The 22,071-nt window shown below is 45.9% G+C and overlaps 1 long non-coding RNA gene across 1 annotated transcript; it reads left to right on the forward strand.

Annotated features, from left to right (window-relative positions):
• Positions 1–10,347: 10,347 nt before the first annotated feature.
• On the forward strand, positions 10,348–21,414 carry LOC129384427 (uncharacterized). The gene is made up of 5 exons (XR_008612148.2): positions 10,348–10,553; positions 14,329–14,421; positions 16,106–16,285; positions 20,437–20,553; positions 21,244–21,414. It is a non-coding gene; the product is annotated as an uncharacterized lncRNA (long non-coding RNA).
• Positions 21,415–22,071: the final 657 nt, after the last annotated feature.

Raw genomic sequence — 22,071 nt, forward strand, 5'->3', positions numbered from 1 at the left:
TGCGGCGTGCCCCGTGGGCCCAGGAGCACCTCGTCGGAGACAAAGTCGCCGATCTGCAGCTTCGCTTTCCTCCCCGTCAGGAACGAACGGACGTAGTTATATAGTCTGGGGCCCAGCTTGAGGTCTGCCACGGAGGCCAGAATGTATTCGTTGAGGACGTTGTCAAATCGACCAACTCATCTAAAATATGTGCCACGTACCTTATAGCTCAATACCATAATGATCAACGTCGAGGCACTCTGAGAAGCTGTGCACCTAATTCAACCTTCAGAGTATCTCTATCTTGTTTTATGTGAGTGAGTGAGTGAATAAACATTTATTTGGTCCAGCAAAGCGCGTTAAAACGCGCACCCGGCTAATCCCACGACAGGACTGACAGATCTAGTCTGCCGGCCCGATCGCGGCGCGCTGGACGGCCAGGATTTGGTCCTCAAATACGGGACTTCGCAGGAGCGCGTCTCACTCTTCCTTGGTGAACTTCGGGCCCAGCGACGCGAATTCCCAGAGCATATGAGGCAACGTAGCTACTTCACCACAAGCCATGCAAGAACAATTCGGATAAATCTCGGGATATATGCTATTAAGGGACGCCGGATTTGGGTACGAGTTCGTATGCAGAAGTCTTAGTGTGACCGCCTGCGGCCTGCTTAGCTTGGAGTGAGGCGGGGGGAAAATCCTTCTCTCTAAGTAAAAGAATTTCGTGATTTCGTTGTGTGTGAGAGGAGCGTCTCTGTGTCCGGGGAGAGAGTCGCCCGATCCGAGGGCAGCGCGGTCGGTAAAGCCACGCGCAGCTTCGTGGGCAGACTCGTTGAGGTTCAGAGGAACCCCCTCAATCGCCCCGACGTGTGCAGGGAACCAAAGGATCGAGTGCATGGAGGTGTTGCCCTGTTTGGCGCCTTTCAGAATTTGAACTACCTGCCGGGCTACCCGGCCTTTCTGGAGTGCCCTGATGGCGGCTTTCGAATCGCTACACCCTGTCTCTCCGACCGTCTTGCATGGCGAGTGCAATGACCACTTGCTCGGCCACCTCTGGCTTCGTCGTCCGGACGGAAGCACAGTTGATGACTTTGCCCAGCGTGTCAACGACGGAAACCGCAAAAGCCTTGCCGTCTCGGTATGCAGCTGCGTCCATGAAGCTTGCTGCGATTTTGTCCTTGTTTATTTGCTTTAGTATAATAAATGCTCTTGCCTTGCGACGACCTGCGTTGTGAACGGTATGAACGTTGTGGGGCAAAGGGGCGACCACGATCTTCTCCCCTATTTCTCTGGGGATTTGGATGTCTTCAGCCAAGTTCTTGGTTGGTGCGAGTCCGATCTCCTCGAGGATACGCCTGCCGGCCGGCGTGGTGGACAGCCGAGTTAGCTGGGCCCGTTAATGAGCCTCGGCCATCTCCTCCATGATGTTGTGTATGCCGAGCCGAAGGAGGTCCACTGTATGCGTTCTGACGGGCAGCCCGAGGGCTCTCTTGAAGAATTTTCTAATGAGGGCATTAAGCTTTTCCCGCTCGGCTCTGAGCCAGTTGTGCATGGCCACCGTGTAGGTGAAGTGACACAGCACAAAGGCGTTGATGAGCCGAAGCAGGTTGTCCTTGAGGCCACGATGTCTGTTCGTGACCCTTCGGACGAGGCGAAAAGCATTGTCGGTTTTCGCAATTATCTTGCGTAACGCAGTGCCGTTGCCGCGGCGTGATTCTATGAACATACCCAGGACTCTGATGGTGTCGACCCTGGGTATCGGGTCACCGCTCCGAGTGAACAGGTGAATGTCACTTTCCGAGACCGGTTTCCAGCCCTTGGGTCTGCGGCCTCTTTCTTTTCTATAAAGGAGAAGCTCAGATTTGGTCGGGGAACATCTGAGCCCGGTGGGTAGCAGGTACTGCTCCGTGACGTCTACTGCCTCTTGCATGGCGCTTTCCCCTTGCCCTTCGCTACCGCCAGTGCACCAGATGGTGATGTCGTCTGCGTAGATGGTGTGTTTGATTCCTTCAACTTGGGCCAGATTCCTCGAGAGGCCGATTATGCAGATGTTGAAGAGAGCAGGCGAAATGACCGAGCCTTGCGGCGTGCCCCGTGGGCCCAGGAGCACCTCGTCGGAGACAAAGTCGCCGATCCGCAGCTTCGCTTTCCTGCCCGTCAGGAACGAACGGACGTAGTTATATAGTCTGGGGCCGAGCCTGAGGCCTGCCACGGAGGCCAGAATGTATTCGTGGAGAACGTTGTCAAACGCTTTCTCGAGGTCGAGTCCGAGCAGGGCTCTGGTGTCTCTGGTACTGCCATCGATGATTTGATATTTGATCATCTTCATGGCGTCCTGCGACGAGAGGCCGGCACGAAAGCCAATCATGTTGTGAGTATAGATGTTGTTCTCTTCGAGATATCTGTTTAGTCTGTTGAGGACGACGTGCTCCGCCACTTTCCAAACGCAGGAGGTGAGAGAGATCGGTCGGAGGTTGTCCACGTTCGGAGCCTTGCCGGGTTCGGGGATCAGGACGACGTTGGCGGTCTTCCATTGCTTTGGGGCGCTGCCGTTTTTGCACGTCTCGTTGATCTCGGTGAGGTATGCGATCGAACCGTCGTCAAGGTTCTGTAGCATCTTGTTGGTGATTCTGTCGGCACCTGGCGCACACTTCCCCTTGAGCGCGAAAATGGCTTGCCTAATTTCCCCCACGGGGAAGTCTTCGTCCAATTCCGGACGAGCTGGGCCGAGGTAGTCGGAAAACCGGTCTTCCTCGTCTCCATGCTTTATGGGAAGGTATTTCTCCATGAGCCTGGCAACCAGCTCGTCCCCGGAACAGGATATGGTAGCTTCGTGAAGGGCTTTGGCGAGCTTTATGTACTACTTTGTTTTATGTACTACTTTGTTCTTCAAGTAAAGGGAAAAGACACTGACATTACAGTCTAGCGAGAAGAGTCAGCAATCTGATTTTCTTTAATGGTAAAATTCTATTGCATAAAAATTTCATGTGCATCAATGCTTCCTTGTAATGCATAAAATTTTACTTAGTTTCCTTACCAATGATCAGAATCAGAATCGCAGTCTGACCAGTCTGCAATCTTACTAACCATTCTGCTTAATGCTAGACCTACCACCTCCTCTTAGGTCACCTATTCCCTTCTCTAGTCTCTAGGCAAACAGTTGAAACTATATATATATATATATATATATATATATATATATATATATATATATATATATATAAAGCAAACAAACAGAGACAAAGGACAACATAGGGGAAACTACGTCTGCTTACTAATTCCAATAAAGAAGTTATAAATTCATGTAATTGGAACGGGATGATTATATATATATATATATATATATATATATATATATATACACATTCCAATGCATGCACGTGAAAACAGCCACCATATTATGAAATGGTGTTCAAATCTTGTGCCACTTGTCTAGCGGCTTCTACAACAAGCACACCTTGGTTAAACTAATTTCTCAGTGCACTATTAGGCAATGCTTTGTATTGAGGTAGATATACAGGAGCGCAGGTAATTCTTCCAATATTGTTTGTAGTGCTGGCACATTTTCCGTGAACACTCAAGATTCCTTCTCCATTAGACCTCTCTATAACCTTCGATTCATTACGCTGCTGCAACCATCCACAATGTGCGCGTGCCAACCATATCAGACATGTCCCAGAGTTCAGCTAAGCAGACTATCCCAGATGTAAGGGAGCAATTGAAACATCTGAATTTTATTGAATTCTGGGTTTTTACGTGCCAATACTACGATTTTATCATGAGTTAAGCCGTAGGGAGGGACTCCAGATTGATTTCAACCACCAGGGGATATGGAAACATCAGTGCAAGAATTATATTGAAATAGGTAATTTAACAGAATTCGTAAACAATAATAAATTCAGGCATATTTTAATAAAGGGACGTAATTAACATAAGACTAAGCAACTGATTAGCCGAAAGAGCCTGGTTTATTGTGAGGAACCACTTTATTCCAGGCGAGCTCGTGCGTGCTGCCACCACGGGGATCAAACTGTGCAGCTGGTGATGACATATACAGATGAACAAGATGTCCAATGGATGATCATATGTAGAGATGATGAAGTTGAAAGTCGGGCATGCGTTGTGCTCACACTAATTCCCTCTCGTTGTGGAAGCGGCTGCTTGGTGGCGCGAAAGTATTATGAAATGCGTCGAGTATATGGTTTTAAGCGAGAGACATGCGCTATCTCGGTCCCACGGCTACGGTGACCGGGCGGCATTCTAAGGGGCGAAATGCGGTAATTGACATGTGATGTCTGCTCAATGACCCTATAAGGTTCAATGAAACGCGTGAGAATTTTTTTACACAAGCTAGGAACGCGCACAGGTGTCCAAACAAGAACTTCTTTGCCAGGAGAAAAAATCACAGCATGGTGAGTCGAGTCGTAACGAGACTTGCCAGCGTCCTGGGACATACCGGTGTTAAGGCGGGCGAGGTGACGGCAGTCCGCGAGGTGAGAGTGAGAAAGAAACTGTTCCCAGAAAGGAACTGCTGGGGGTACAAGAGTCGAAATGAACGATATATCAAGAACCAAACTTGACGAGCGGCCATAGATGAGGGGAAAAAAGGTGAAAGTAACGGTGGTACGTGGCATAGCCGTGTTATAGGCGAGTGCCGCCAACGTCATGATTGCATCCTAGTTCGTCTGGTCTGGACGGTTGTACATTACAACCATGTCGAAGAGGGTGCGATGAAATCGTTCCGTGAAGCCGTTGGTCTGCAGATCTGGAAGTTGTCTTGTGAATTGTGCTTGACGCACACAGAACCTAGGAGGATAGACGAGAGGAAGGCTTTGCCGCGATCTATGAGGATAACGAGTGGAGATGCATGGCGTAAGAAAATGTTGCGTCGAAAGAAATCGGCGACTTCAGCAGCAGTCCCTAATGGCAGAGAGGCTGTGTACGCGTAACGTGTTAGATCGTCCACGGCCGCCACAATACTTACAATATATAACAGAGTTGACAAAAGCTAGCTCATACTACAGTTAACATTTCTTGTTGCGGTTTGCTCGTATGCAAGTTCAGGGTGGCATAAAGAAGGCGCAGGGGAAGAGGGTTAATCAAATGGAGAATGGGAGGAGTGCTTATTGCATTCTCAATTTCGTCCGTGTGGAAGTGTGGACAATGTTTTGGAAGGGCCTCTGAAGCGGCCAGCGAATCTGACTTCTCATAAGTCATACATACATACATATGTGATCGCTACACGTAGTAAGAGCTATAAATGTTCTACCTATCTTAACTAGATACTTCCCAGATTGCATAACTTAACTCTGTTTGTGTAGTGAGCCAGCATACAAACACAGACGCACCAGTTTATGTTCAATCGTAAATGAAAACACCCAATGTTCACACCTTTACATAATTTGTCGATGTATAAGTGAGTCCAGTAATTTCATTAGAAAAAGTTAAAATACATGAAAACAATTAGGTAAGTAATACAAGAAGTGAAAACACAAATTGCATTTTTGCTGTGCCTTAGGATTTCGAAGCCTTTTCAGGTAACTAGAATGAATCAGTAATGAACTAGGATGTGCTTCAAAGACGACTTTTCCCTCTGCAGAGCGTAGTAAATGTTGCATGAAAATGCATCAGCTAAGCATAAAGAACACGAGCTAGCTATATGCCAGCTTTAATTGTAACCCTTTTCGCAGCAGTGTCGTGTTTCTTCTTTTCTTTCGTCCTTGTCTGTTTAGCGCTGCTAACTTACGAAACATGAAATACCACCAACTAGCCCTAGTTTCTTTTCTAGTACTTTCCTTAAGCACAGCTGTATAGATAAAACAACTTGGAACAGACTAGAATATCTTTTTTGTCGTTGTATTTTTTTTTTGTTATGGTGCTAACTTTTCGACAAGACGCGAATACGCACTCAAATAAACTTTTAGTTCAACATTACATAATATATGGCTTGCTTATTAAACTTTATCACGAACACGTAACTAGACTAAATTGATTGTCAGTTGCCTTGTTTCAGTCAAGGTATATTGAAGTACCCCGATGGGACGAGGAGAAATAATATACGCAACACGACTAGGTGTTGACATATATGTCACTCAAGAGGACAGTTTCAGTAGGCCTAGAGTTTCAGAAGACCCTTTTTCTCGGTAATGTGGATTACAGGATTGCACAATATTTGCACAAAAACTCATCACCTGAGCATAAAAACAAGTGCTAGGTAATATTACCTTCGCAATAAAATTTGTTTGTAAGGACTGTGTGAGAAATAACACCGTGTATTGTGAAGAGTCGCATTGTTATGCGATTGAAAGGTGCGCAATGAGCGAAAATAAAAGGAAATTTTGCATTGATATTTCAGAGAGGGCATTGATTGTGTCCCTTGACAAGTATACTATAGGAAAAGAACATCGAAATAAATTTACATGAACGCGAAAAGAACATAGAAGTTCCTAAGGTCAAACATCCTGAGAACCCGTGCTGGCACATCAAGGAAAAAATTTCCACGCCTGGGGTATAGTAAAAAAAGAAAAAAAAATGAAAAGAAAAAGCTGCATGAAGAAAAGATCTGTGGGACAGTTATTAAGTTTGTCAAGCATATTTAACAGGTTACTACTAGTCCAGCAACACGTAAAACTTTCCTCTTTGCACAAAACACTTTGTACTAGCAGTCCCAAACTTTGGCCTAAGCCAAACTTGGGACTGCTAGTACTTTATGGGCAAGTGACATGTTTTATTTAGTATACTACCAAGCAAAGGAAAATGGCGTACTTGAGCATGCAGTCGTCATTCAAAGACAGCAATTTCATTTTTGGCAGAAAAGGAGGCCTTTGCCACTTGTCGATGTGCTCCACACAATCATTGGCCCTAATGACTGATGGATATCTGCAAAATTCCCGGGGAAAAATCTTAAATACACCTCATTTTATGGATAACAGAGATTTTTTGTCCTAACAGTTCACTATCCAACGGTATTAGATTCTTAAATGCTAGTGCCAAAATATTACTGAGTTGAAGTGAAAGACCCTGCAAAGATTAGTGTTACATTCCGTTTCCACTATCTATTCAAAGCCATGCTGCAGCAAATCTGGTTCACAGCTCACAGCTCACAAAATAGGTTGTCTCCTGGCTACACTGCGATAACCTCGGTCTCTGGCCGCAAATATTCATATACTAGTGTGAAATGCGCTTGTAGGCGTTGCTGACAAGCAATATGCTGTCGAGTTGTCATGAACACTACCACACCACCCTGATTTTTAACATCCTATCTCTGTTTTATAAAAGAACCCTTCCCCAAGCATCAAGTAGCGGACTAGAAGCACTTCACTGAGGACGACCTCTCCGCCTTTCAACCATAAAGTTTCTCACTAAAGACATTGATGAGCTTTCGCTGTGATTATCAAATGCAAGTCACATGCACGACTGCTCTCACAACTCCTTCAAAGTCCATGACGTCCTCAATTGTCGCCGTGAACCTCTGCTTAGCCTCCACAGTAAGCTGGAAAAGGCAGTTCCGCATTTGGGTATACAAAGCTACGCTCGTCTTTATTAATGGAATCCGCATTGTCTAGGAACTTCGCACATTTTAATGTATGTTATCGATCTCTAACCTCGGTAATGCTAGCACAGACCACTGCCTATGTGCCTGAATTTTGGAATAGAGAGAGAGAGAGAGAGAGATGCAAATGAGAGAAAGGCAGGGAGGTTAACCAGAGTTAAAACCTCCGGTTTGCTACCCTGCACTAGGGGAAAAGAAAGGGTAAGTAAAGACGGAAAGAAGAGCGTGACAAAAATAAAAGCGTGAGAAAAAATATGAACAGGGAGGGAATGGGGTCATTATATTCTTTCTAATAGGCCACTGTCACGTAAAAAGGTCAACAAAGCCTTCACCGACTTTCGCTTCGACGACAATTAATTTGGAATAGACAACTTGGCAAAGTACATATTGTCACGGTTGAACAATGAAAGCGGCAACGGTCAGGGCCATGACTGAATGCTTGAGCTAGGCATAAGCCTATGTTTTTGTGCTGCATCGCTTGACGAGTACCAACCAGCCACTACTACCAATTAAATACGCCTCGTAACATCTTTCGGTGGAGGTGCTAGATACGCTTGGCTACAACCCATTCCTGCATCTCCGTAGCGGAAGCCAAGATTGTCCCATCAGGATGTCGTAAGACAGCTTAGTGCCTGCGCAGTTCATGCCAGCTCCATTACGGCCATCTTTTCGCATCCCTACGAACTCGGCACATTCTACTGCACGGCCACCAATGACCTGGACAATTCGCTTGCATTATACGAGCGTGTCAGCGACCACAATTGGGACAAGGCGATGGTGCTTGTGAAAAAAAAATTATTTAAGGGGGTTGAGCACACCTATTTTTTAGCACGCATAAAGAACATGTAACAAATTGGGGCGTCTGCAAGCAGAAAAATAAAAATTGTGGGGTTTTACGTGCCAAAACCACTTTCTGATTTTAGGCGCGCCGTAGTGGAGAACTCCGGAAATGTCGACCACCTGGGGTTCTTTAACGTGCACCTAAATATAAGTACACGGGTATTTTCGCAACTACGCAACTTGTTTAGCCAATCCGTTGGACAACAGCTGGCCACAACAAAGGAACTCCCGTCAAGAACTCAGTCAGCCACGGAATTGCACATCATGCATATTCAAGACGTGTTAGCCCTGTGCCGAAAAGTTGACAAAGACATGTCGGAGAGGGACAATGTCGGTCATGTGTTAAAAGGCATACCTGATGATGCGTTCAAGTTGGTATTGAAGAAAATCTCCACGGTTGAGTCCAGCGTCCCTGAATCTCAATAACGCTTTTTTGAACATCGGCATATGATCAGACTTCAGTGGCTGCCAGGTCACTGCACCATCATCAGCAACGAGGGAGCGACGAAGCAGCGCGCTCCGCTCACCGAGACCAACGTATGCGTGTGCCATACCGCAAGCTTACAATGCTTGATGTAGAACGGCAACTTGATCAATGTTCTCACGAAGATGTGTGCGGATGAATTACTGCCATATTGTAAACAAATTTCTTATTAAGTGCTTGAAAACGCTATATGCTGGCAAGGTTTCAAAAGGGCCACGTTTTAAATCACGTGATTTATATTGAGGCAGCTGAAATACTTGTTGTAACTACTGGAAAGTGACAGATACACTGTAATTTGAGTGTAGAGTCCGCAAGGTCACATAGATCACTTGCCTCTTCGTTCACTCAATGCTTGGAAGCGATGATTTCGTCTGCTCTCTAGCGCTAACATTGCAGCTAGTGTTTAAGATTTGTCCTTTAGCGCAAGCCATATTAGGCTTCAAGATCTACAGAGGGGGTGTGAACTCTACTCCATTCAAGATGTCAGGTTTGCAGGAAATAACAACTGCGCAAATTTTACATCGTTTCAACGGAGACCACTTTACTGTGTGCCGGGAGGCGGAAATTCACAATTTGGTTCACCATATTCCCGTCAATATCACATTCGTATAAGTAACTCTGCCACATGAATGCATCACAAGGTACACCACAATGTGCCACAATTACACTCTGCACTGATACTTCACGCCATCTCCTTTGTCCTAAAATGGCTTCCCACCATCAAGACGTTCCCTTTCTTATGACACTCTTGACTGTCCTATTGGCTGTCCCTTCATCGCATTGTGAACAAGGCTTCCGTAGGGAAGCGGAAACATCTTTAAGATTTATTCTTTTTTAGTACTTCCCTTGGTCGGTGACCGTCGTCTTATTGCTTCTTGACTGTCCGCACCCGCTATAAGTTCGGATGGTTGGTTGGTTGGTTTCAAACTCTGTTACCTCACCTTAGCGGCGCGATGCGCTAACATTTCGGCGACGGACTACTCAGTGACTCAGGAAGGAGAGAAAATGGTTAGCAAACCATTGACCCAGGTAAGCAAAAAAAAATGTTTAGATTCAAACGTACAAACAAACGTAGAAATACATAGTCTCCACTTTGGGCGTTAAGTACCGAAAAAACGCGAACGCGTTTAATGTTCACAATTACAAGCATCGACACGGGAATGAGTGGAGAAGCAGAGCCGTGGCGTTCCTCATTGGACAGTGGCGCAACTTGGCGTTTTCTGCGCGCATCCTGAGCGCGCGAAGGTATCCCCGTGCAACCTTTCTGATCTCACTAGGAGATACAAAATGCGATTGCCTAATTGTGCAGCAGATGGGGTGTAGTGCTGTGCGCGAAAACGAGTGTCCGGCATGGCGAGTGCAAAAGATGAAAGCAAGGAGCGCGCGCACGGACGTGCTAGTCCAAAGCTTTAACAAAAAGATGAGGACGACGAAGAGGGCAAAGCACGAGGACACGTGGCGCAAGTAAAGAAAATAAATGAGATATGAACCAATCTGAAACGCCAACGCAGCTGCCAAGAACCAATAACTGGAAGACACCGAGCTCCGAAGATCAGCAATCCTGGAACGACACACTGAGGGCCAGAAGAGAAGAAAGAAAAAAACGAAGCGCGTCCAAGAACGGAGGCAGACACCGAAGACAACGAGATCGAAGAGACTGGCCGAGTTGAAGAGCGGCGTCACCATCTTCTGTGTAACTAGGTAAGAACAGCGCCGTTAACTCATCTCCTCGCCCGCCGCCTGTCAACGGTGTACGCTTGTTTCGTTGTCTCCGCCGTATGCTTGCACTCGCGTTATGCCATAACTATTACCCCCGTATTCAGAAATTACATCTTAATTTGAAGACCATGCTTGACTTGATATAAATGATGCCTGGGGTTCACGCGCCTAAGACGCTCATTGCGTTTCCTTGATTGCGTTCACATGGCGTTCACGACAGGCGTCATTTAAATGAAGTGAATCATGGGCTTCAAATTAAGATGCAATTTCTGGATACGGGGGTTAGTGGGTTGTTGCTATTCTGAGTTGTATCTTGGTATTAATATTTCATCAAGTAATACGGTTGTCACACGGCGCACTTTTGATCGCGATCAGGCATGATCCGGAAAGAATTTCTCGGTCAGGACTGGCTCCTTTGCACAAAATGCGCGAGATAGTGAATCGCAGTCGAGAATTTTGATCCGGATCGGTACCGATCGCGATCAGAAGTGTACGTGTGACACCGGTATTATTCTCAATCTCTTTTTTTTTATCATGGGTTTACAAAATTTATTGTGTGCTTTCCTGAAATGAACGGCGTTGTGCTAGATTGGGTACTCTAGTGTTCTGCTTCAGGGACCCGTTCGAAATCTTAGCGAATGAACCTGCATCACGGCAATATGTAGCGTCATCGCCACGGCCACGCACCATCACGCGGCACCATCGCGGCATGGGTCTCGCGCGGCTCGAATCGAGGGCTGTGTAGAACGCGCTTTTGTACCCCGCGGGACCTTTCGACGCCACACCGTTCCAGACTCGAGCATGGCGGCTGTCCTCTTAAGTGGCGCTTTGGGGATCCTCCTTGTCTACACGGCGCGCGTTGTCATCGAAAGTGTGCTGCGATATGTGATATGTTTCCTTCTGTCCATCTCTGCTCTCACGTGCGCATTTCAGTTAGGCAGCAAACACGTTGAGTTTAGAAAGATCTTGATGAGGGCTAGTCGGTTCATACTTAGAATTGAGGTTAAACAGCGCGAAACAGACGAGGACACAAGTAAACAAATACCACAGACAAGCGCTTGTCTGTGGTATTTGTTTCCTTGTGTCCTCGTCTTTTTCGCGCTGTTTAACCTCAATTCTACGTTGGGTTTCGATGACCTCGGAGAGTCTTTGCGGCGAATGTGACCGACGATCACACTTCGGCCCTGAGCACCGCGCCAGGACGTGTCCGCTGCCAATAACGTTACTCAACGTATCGCAGTTTTCCAGGCTAAGGCAAGGGCCCTCCTAGTCATTCCTTCTGGTCGCGAAACTTCCCCGTAAGTTGAGTGATTACTTCTTGCAGTCAGTACGATAGATACTTGGTCAGTTATCTACAGTTATATTACTTATTATTTAGTGTAGTTACGTTAGCTAATAACCTATTAGTATACGTTATTCTAGTTAACCAGTTTTCTTAATTATTACGTAATTATTTAATTGTTGGCGATATATTTGTTAAAATTCGGTATGGGTGAATTAATAATTAGTTCTTTAGTTAAGGTTAGTTGTTTATTATGGAACTTCTTCAGTTATTTTCGTTAAGCTATTCAATTAGTACAATTAGTAATGTGAGTTAGGTAGCCTTGTAACTTGACCGACACGCAGGCACGCAGTAAATGTTTGGAGTGCTCGCTACCATGAAGCATGCTGTCACTACACGCAGAGAGATGTACAGTTGAACTGAAACATGACCGGTTAAAAACAGTAACGCCGGCCTTTCACGTGCAATTACATAAAGGTGCCTGGCGAAATTGCTCTGCAGCCGGTTTATCATGCAGTTGTCTTCAGTGCACCAATGTGAATTTGATGGCTGTTACAAATGAGAGAACCTCGAAATGAAACAGGGCGTTGTAGTTCTTTCGAGAGTGCTCGCGTTTACATTTGCAAACTCTGTTCAGGAACAGGACGACGGGTTGCATGCCATGCCGACAATATTATCACGCCGTTAGTAGCAGTGGACGCGTGCGCAAAAGCGGGCGAACACATATAACGCCCGTGGTGTCTGTCGGCCGTTCGCTTCCATGCATTTGCGCCATGCTCCGCGGTGCGTTCACTGTGAACGCTAAAGGGAAACGCTTCCATGGCGATACGCGGGAATTTCGTGACCAGATGAAAAGTAGCGAAGTACCCTGCTAACGCGCTTCTAACCGTCATTTTCACGAGCGATGGCCGTGGATTTCCTGGTTGAGGATAAAAATGGGGCAGAGACGCTTAAGGCTGCTTACGTGTGGGAACGCGAAAGCATTCTAGTCAAATTTAGTAAAAAATGTTTTCGATTTGTTTTCGACATGCGCGAGACTCTGTAAGCTTGGAATGTTCGACAACGGAGCAAGGCGTATATGGTGAAATGTCCTTGTTAAAACAGAAAGGACATTCTTGCGATGTGGTCGAATAGCGCACGTGATGTAGCCTCCTCACCGACTAGTTTTCTTCGTTCGTACAGCGTCCTCCTCTCCACGGTTGTCAGCAACACAAAGCAGACTTTCAGACAACCAGGAACGAGGAGTCTTCATGGTGTTGGGGTGGCGTGCTCCTCTAGCACCCATCAGGCCATGGCTCTATTCCCACCCATGCCGGAAATTAACCCAATTTTCTTTTGAATGTCGTTAATTGTTCGCTTGTGTATAGAAACACCCCTTGAAATTCTAAAGTCAATCTGAGCGTTTCTGACGCATTCTCACTCCTCGCCGTCGGCAAATTTTGCTACCATGTTCCGGTCATGCCGATGCCGACAGACTTTCGCGCAATCGAGTACATAATGCGTCCGCAAAGAAAAATAAGCACGGTAAATATAAACCTCCCCAGCACCAGACGATTTATGGCAGGTTAGCGCATTCCTAATTGAAGCACTTGCGGCAAAGTTTCGAGACGTGTGTTGCTACTTCGGACACGTTCAGGTCGCAACTGGTGCTGTCAAAATTTAGCATTTTTAGGCGAGTTGTGTACCCACCACGTTGTATATCGTTTGGCTGTGGCCTCCTGATAATGACAACGAGGTCGCTGGTTTGATTACCGGAAGCGACGCTGAATATATAGCGCGCAGTTCCTTCTGCTAATTAAATATTTCATTGCAGCTGCTTGCTTCTTTCTAACTATACTGTGAACACATTCTATGCTGTTTCATGCCTGCGTCAGAAGTTCTATAATCTACTTTTCACACAGACCAGAGAAATTCTGAACATAGTGTGACCTTTCGTTTTTTTTTTTCCTACATAAGTAATTCCTCGTGAAGCTATATTCTACCGAACAATCCACATGTAATTGGGCATGCCCGGAGAAGTGTGAGAAAAAAAATAAATCTTAGGCTTATCCATCGTGGTGCAAATCTTGCCCACGCTATAATGGTGCAAATCTTGCCTACAGACTAAAATGCGTTGCGCGCGTACGAATAGGTCGGTTGCAACAAATGCGCCTGTGGGGACGGTCGCACCTGTGGGATGGTCACACCTGTGGAACACCTGACACCTGTGGTGTCAGGGTGAACGTCAGGGTGAGCCCATGGGCAAGTGCGCCTATAAGACCAATAAACCACAAGAATCGATACATCCATTTGTGTCAATAATTCGATAGTCTATTGGTTTTCTAGAGGAAGCTTTTGGTGGGGTTTCTTGTGGGTTTGCCAATATTGATATCCAACCACTGCTCAAGATGTCGACCCCTCGAAACGTTGTATATACTGTATTTCCGGGGATTTGTACAACTCGTAATCTCTGCTTTTTGCTATTGTTTTGTACAGATTTACACCTCATGGACAACAATTTATGGTGCATCTTGGGCACTAGAGAAGGCCAAGGGTGACCTACTGCAGCACGACACGAGTTCCATACAGGTGGTGTTCATTCGTACGTAACGGGCGAAATTGCTGAACATAATGCGCCATCATTTTTTTTTTAATTTCTTAATAGAGAATTCGCTACCGCTTAGCTATAAAGTTTTGCCGACCGGAAATAACGCAATTGTTGTGAGTATGGTATTCGCTCTAGCCTTTTCGAAATATTTTGTCAAAAGTTGTCGTACGCACTAAATGCCAGATAAACAGAAAACACATTTTTCATAGAGGCAAAAGCTGCCACCAATGCCAGTCAAATGTTTTATTAATCCAATTCGTACGTCGGTGCAGCGGCATGAGCTCTGTCATGTATGCGCCGGTTTCGCAAGTTAATTAAGGTATAGTATATCTAGACACTATGGATAGGTTAACATGGCATCCCGGGAGTTCTCAAATGCAGTGGCTCAAATGACACAGGGAGCTGTTAAAATGAAATAAATCGGGCAACCCATAATGATTAAGAGGCCTCCGTCAGTGACGATGAATGAATGCCCAGTTTGTTGTAACTCGCATGCAACAATTTCTTTACGAGAGATCAAACGGCTGTATTACGTTCTCTCACTGGTCGTGGGAAAATGGCAAGGAAACAATGGAATGGCAAAAAATTGGTGGCATTGCGTTATTCATTTCAGACCGTGAAGATCTCGGGCGATTATAGCCATGTGCGCGTCAGAATCAAAATACGGTACATGATATAGGTGCATTTGTAAAAGATTCATTTCTTTTATAATTGAACTTTTCTGGGTGATTCAAAGCCCAATATGGCCCCGAATGACAACCCAGTACGGAAGTGCGAACAGATGTGAAATCGTGTTAATGGTGTGAAAACACCGCTATATTCGCGGCCCAAAGCAAATCATCCGAATCATGCTTTCCACGCTTCATCTGTCTAGTCTCGGTCAAAATTGCAGGTATAAATGTACGACACAAGATGTTTCCAGGATAATTCCTAATTAAACTTGCCCCTGTTTGTACTCATGTTAAACCATTCCGTCTGATGCTGGGTACCACTGACCAACGCTGTTACAGTAAGCGCATTTCGCGATGCGTCTTGTGATGCGTTTTTCGGTGCCCATGCGTCGGTCTTCCCATGCCGCTTATCACAATACATAACCTGGGCGCAATACTTGAAGTGAATTTTTTGCAAGGCTGAATGTCTTCTTCTGACTAAACCAGTTCTTGTATATACTTCCCAGGCTAGACCATGTGGCCTCTTGCTCCGAGGTTTGTTCGCCTCGTGTTGCATTGTAGGGAATAATAACTAACTTTCAGAACCGTTCAAACATGCGAACGTTTTATTTGCAGTAAAGCGTTTGAGAATGTCGCGTACATCTGATACACCGACACATAAAATGGCAGTGTGATAATTTTCCATGGAAGACATTAGTCAACGAACTGCTGCCCTTCCTCCTGTCCCCTTCGTATGTCTACAAGCAAAACAGCCAGGCCTGGTACAGTATATAACACTCGTAGTTATGTTAGTTTTGTTTTACTGCTGCTCGATAGTGCACGTCGGCAGGATCCGGAGAACCACACTGGCCCAGTCTTGAACATATCAGTTCACTTCTTCCCGCTTCTTTCGAGGCACTGTACATAGAGTTACTAAAACGCGCTGACACATGCTATGCAAGGCCACGGATACACACACATACAGTAGGGTGACCCTCTCAATTTTAATTTTCAGACCCATGCTGGAGGCCACGTGTCGTGTTGGTGCTCTACATGTTCACCGTAGGTGTTATCTGCGGCTGGATCATCCGGGGCTACAGCGCAACTAGTTCGCAGATAACGATAAACATCTTCCAGCAAAGTGAAGCCGGCTATCTCCAGACGCCAAGCTCCAGTGCAGGCTCCACAAGCACAGGTACTGTGAGAAGCAACGGAACGGCTAAAATAGACCTGTCCAGCACAGCAAGAACCATACCGAAATTAATATCTAGTGACATACAAATGAATTTGATAAAAAAACAAGGCCTTCAATTTTTTCTCTAATTCCTAATCTTTTAATAGCGGCGTTACATAAAACCTCGGACGGGGAATTGTTGTATGCTCGTTTAAACAAAGAAGGCAACTGACTAAACACCGCTAAATTGTTCCTGGTTTATTTATAACTTCTCAGCAAAATTTTAGTTAGCCTACTTACAAACATGGCAAGCAAGATATCACGGGACAATGTGTTGATGAAGCCTTTGAGGGTGAGCCGGTGAACGCGGTTCAATCTCGCGTGCGCGAGCGATGTACGCGGCCCAGATGCGTGCCCTCTCCTGAGGCGCCCGAGGTAGAGGGGTGAGATCAGGGAGGAGGGGCGTTGTTCTCCGGCGGCTGCCACCGTGCCTCAATGTCCTTCTCGCCCGCCGCTCCATACACAGACAAGACGTTCATTTGAGGGATCGCCAGTGGTTTGTGCGCAGGCGCGAGTAAGAGCGGGCGCGAGAGAAAATCTGGGGTCTTTTGCTCCTTGAATACATAACCCCGCCTAGGTACTAGGCAGGAGGTTTCTTAGCGCGTGTTGTGCGCGTGTGTCCCTCGGCGTGCCGGCATTGTGGAGTGGGGTCGCGTTTGTTTACGCTGGGAACGCTGGATGCTGGCGCGGTAAAGTAGGTAAAGCAGCCAGCCGAGTCCTGGTGGATCGTAGCTTTCACTCGCGTTACGGCGATGTAGGTACCTTGTAAATAACGTCACAGATGTTTCCGTGGGATCAGTAACGACCGTAGTGGGGCCCAGGCCGCATATATTGAAAATCTAGAAGGCAGTATGCCTTAGCAACAGCGGTTGAACTCAAGTGGCTGAAAGGCCACCGGTAACGATGACTGACCAAGTACCAGCGCCGCAGGCGCGAAAAAGTCTGTCCGACGTACCTTCAGAGGCAAAGTTCTGGCTGGTGTTGGAGAAACCGCGGGGCACCGTAGTACTGAACTTAACGTCACAAGTTGGCGGCTCGACGTAACTATATTTATTCAATCGTGTTTTTCACTAATTGCAACAACGTGTAATTTTTTCGCATTATTGGCGGCGCCTCCAGGAAACCAAAGCGGCAACGGGGACACCGAAGCTAGAACCCGGACTGGTCCCGTCCGTGGACGGGGCTCGCCGAGGCCTGCGCGTGCCAGGGGTGCTGCATAGGACCGGCTATCAGCGGACAGGCAATTTTTTATGTGGACGCCCCCTGGCATGCTTCGGCCTCCGCGGCCCCAACCCACGTGCCGCCTTGCTTACAGCCTTTATCCCCCCGCTACCCTTTGGATGCCCTGAAAATCCTGCGCCGCCTGCTTTACTATAACCTCAGGTGCTCTCCTGAGGCCTCCATTTTCCGGTTACATGTGCCCTCCTGGAGCAGTACTTGTAAAAAATTCAATCAGTCGTCGCTACGAAAAAAGTGACCCGTGATTAATACAACATCAGTCAAATTAACTTGCCCCTTCAGACACAGTGATCACCAAATGGGGCGTCCGTGCCCACTGAGTCACCGCGCGGGCACCCAGCGGCGGAACATAAACTCGACCGCACTCAGCAATGGCGGCATGTGTAGTGGACAAAAGCATGCAACGCGCGCCAAAAAAACCTCCTCGGTAGTGCCTAGGCAGAGTCATATATTCAAGGAGCAAAGGCCCCCAGCTCTCTCACGCCCTCTTTTACTCGCACCTGCGCACAAACGACTGGCGATCCCTCAATTGAACGTCTCGTCGTACAGAGTGGCGACAACCGCGGCGCCTACTATGGCGTTGGCCACGCGACCCGTGAGCGCCGTAGTAAGCCCTTTGGTGGACGCTGTATAGGGATGCGTTGCAGGCGCTCGTGTCTTGAAAGCGATTTGCGATGTTGGTGAGTGCGCCTAGTGCAGGTAGCTTCGTATGCGCTGTGCTTTCGACGTTTCGTTCCTGCTGAAGGGAGACCAGGGATACATGCATGAAGGTCCATTCGCTTGCTGCTGCCGCAATTCCTCTACGGAATTTTCACAGCGAGCTTCCGCGCTCATCGAATGAGATTCGTACATGTTTACCTGTGCCTGCGTGACATTCTGCTGGTTAGTTAAAACACGTTGGCGGGCTAGTTGGCTTTGAATCCATGACAGATTTTGTAAGCGGGACTGAACAAGGGCGTCGAAAGAAGTAGACACGCCATGACAGCGCTGTCTCTCTGTCTGCTCCTCTCTACGTCCTCGTTCAGTCACGCTTACACATTCTATCATTGTTAATTCAGTTAGTAAGCGAATGTTTACAGATTTATACGGGCTATAAAACTACCATTCTTACTTCGTACAGCTGTCTACTAATTTGCTATCGCAATCGATGCTTCGGCTTTCTGGCGGAACTGCGAATTTCTATAACGCAAAGATATTCACCCGTTCATGTCCTTACCGAAAGCCCACCTTCCACAAGCGATGGGACTAAATGCTTAGTGGTACTGTTAACGCATTGGCAGTAGAGATAAGCCAGAGAGACTTGTAGTATTTATTTATTTATTATTTATTCATTCATCCTGTCGATCCCATCAGGGATCGTAACAGGAAGGGCATGCATAGTTATCTTACAATGTAACAATAATAATTAGCGCAATATTAAGATTACACATAATAGACATGCAATTAGCAAAGGCAAACAATATAAAAGGCAGAAAAATACGTTGTAATAATGTTACGAGGTAATCAAAAAGGTAGAAAATTTCCAAAGGTGAACAAAATGGTAGGCATTAATTACACAATAAGACATAGCGGCGAATTTTAGAGTAACAAGGGGTAATGACATACTCTGTCAAATTAGGCAATAATTACAGCAGGAAAAGAAGTAAACAATTTGCATAAATAAACAATAGTGCTCAGTAATGGCAAGTAATACAAGTGAGGTATGCACAAGAGGTAGTACTCTATAAGATATGTTTAAGGTGTCGTTAAAGAAATTGATTATGTACACAATAGAATGAAATAAAACAATATAGCACAGAAATAAATGATATCATAAGAAGCAGAAATAAATGGTGTCACAGGTAAGTCATAAGTGTGAAGCACGCAGTTCATTTTCGGCTAATGTCAAAAAAGTAGTTAAGGTCGGACCGTTTTTAATACTAGGGTCCAGCTGATTCCATTCACGTGTCATTAAAGGGAAAAACGAATGCTTATGGCTTTCCGTATGAAATCGGTGTTCGTTTCATGACAGTGAATGTTTATGTCGGGTGACTCGCGTTTGTCCTATAGATAAGTATTTGGAACTGTCTATTTTCAATTCATTATGAATAAGTTGATACATAATTTCGAATCGCGCAACCTTGGCTCGATTTCGTAAGGTCAGTATAGCGGCCTGTTTTAGCAATTCTATGGGTGTGTGTGTTAACCTATGTTTGTTGTAAATATATCTTAGTGCCTTACTTTGAATTGCTTCTAATTTGTTAACGAGTTCTTCGGCGAAAGAAAACCAAACAACGTAAGCATATTCTAATACAGATCTGACAAATGTGTTATATGCTAGTAGTCTTGTGTTTGGGGGTGCTAGTCTAAGATGTCTGTTTGGGAAAAAACAACTTTTTTTTGTGCGGTCGAGGTAACGTTGTTAACATGGCGTTCCCATCTGAAATTGTGTGTTAATATTAAGCCAAGGTACTTGTGCTCCTTCCCTTTGTTAAGTGTGGCTTAAGTATAGGCGGGAAAAAAGAGACAATGCATGAAGCTAGGTTTATTGCCTGCATAGATCACTGGCTTAACTGCCTAACTGGCTATTACTGGCCGACGAGTTTCAAAACGAGAGCCACTAGTATTCATCAACTCGCCATCTCCTTGAATACTGCCTTCCCCTACTCACGCACGTTGGAATTCGTGCACGGAAGGCAAATGCGGGTAGATATTTGAAAGGCCCTTGTGGATTGCAGGCGTTTGCCGTGTCATCCATTTCTTGTGCACGTCAGGAGTTGTGAGTGCCATGTGATGACAGAGAATGTAGAGGGGCCCGAGAATGCCGAGCGTTCGTACAGTGTGATGAAGCGCTGTTGCACTAAAATCACGCATTTTTGACCTTCGAATCGCAGCCCCCTAGAAGACGGAACAGCGGAGAGAGAAGACAAATCATATTCGGGAGAATGTTCAAGCAGCTCTACCCTCCCCGCAAACCGCTCGAGCACCTGCAAGGAAGAAAATGCGCTATCGTGAGTTTGTCTTGATAGAACCTAATGTTGGACTCCTGTCCACTGTGAAAGTTCGTGCTTGGCGGAACAGGAAGTGGAGTACCTATATTCCAACATACTCCATAAGCGCAAATATAACATCAATACGCATAGATAAATTACATCCTTCCATGTCTCTGAGCGTTTGTCATGTGCAAGTTGAAATTATATTTATTGATCTTGCGCATAACAGATTGTATCGTTAGGACTGAGTGTAGTGTAGCCTTGGATGTGGAATCGGCGCTCATCCGCGAGTGCCGGCCCTAATGTTTTTTTTCGTCCACTTTCGTTTCCGTGTAAATATTCATTACTGCGTTCAACTACAGGTAAACTTGTCTTGCAGCTCGTAGGTAAAAGCCCCTTCTAATATTAATTATAGCAATGTCCAACCGATCCTAGAGATAGAAGGTAGGGCAGTCTTTGTGGCAATTGGAAGTTGCAGGATGAAATGCGCCACTAGGGTACGTCCCACTGTAAATGTGCACTTTCCTACTGAACATCTTTGGTACCAACTTGGGTAAGCTGATTTCAAAACCCGTCAGGCTTTTAAGGTATCTGTTCACCGTTCTCTGTCAAAGTGGAGGGAGAGCATATGTTACAAATTTTTTTACACATTTAAGAAGTTCAACCAAATGTTATATATGCAACGGTGTAATTCCGTTTCTTTTGCAGACCTGCTGATGTTGCCGCTCGGAAGGCATAACCACTCGGGGACACGACGATGACTAGCCGCATTTTTTATTGATTAATCTGGCATTTCGCTCGCTTTCTTTCTTTATATCTTTGCGTTATTATTATTAAAGCTTCTTTCTCTGTGAAAATACACTGCAAGTGTCGCACGTGCAAGAGCGTCATTGACTTCTTTGCTAAATGCGCACTCCATCTACTAGAAGGGTATTCTTATACTACGTCCGTGCAAGACTCTAGGTAGGTGCATTGCATCCTTTCCTGGAACTGCTTGCCACAGAGTCAACTAAATAATGAGATACAGCATTGTAATGACTGGAATTCGATGTGAAATGGTATGCTTCTGTTAAATTCTCTGAAAGAGAAGGAATCTAATATGTAATCGGGCACATTGTAAGAACTGGGACATTGAATTTATGAGAAATTGCACTTGCAGTGACATGGTCTCTGCGAAATATATGCCGGAGAAGATCGTCAACGTACCCACGTGGTTTCATGATCGAACCCTCAGAATCGTAAGCAAACGGGAGTGCAAATCCCAGTGAATGCACGGTAATTTTCCCCCAATGCCCTGCCTTGAAAATATCTAATAACACACGTACCTCGAAAGCATGCCCGCCGGGGTAGCTTAGCGACTATGATAATGGGCTGTTAAGCACGAGGTCGCCGGATTAAATCCCGTCCAGGGCGGCGCCATTTCGATGGGTGCAAAATGCGAAAACTATCCTGTGCATGCATTGAGGTGCACCTTAAAGAACCCCAGATAGTCCAAATTTCCAGATTCCCCCACTACGGCGTGCCTCATAATCAGAT

The sequence above is a fragment of the Dermacentor andersoni genome, chromosome 9 (genome assembly GCF_023375885.2).
Source record: "Dermacentor andersoni chromosome 9, qqDerAnde1_hic_scaffold, whole genome shotgun sequence".
Taxonomy (NCBI): domain Eukaryota; kingdom Metazoa; phylum Arthropoda; class Arachnida; order Ixodida; family Ixodidae; genus Dermacentor; species Dermacentor andersoni.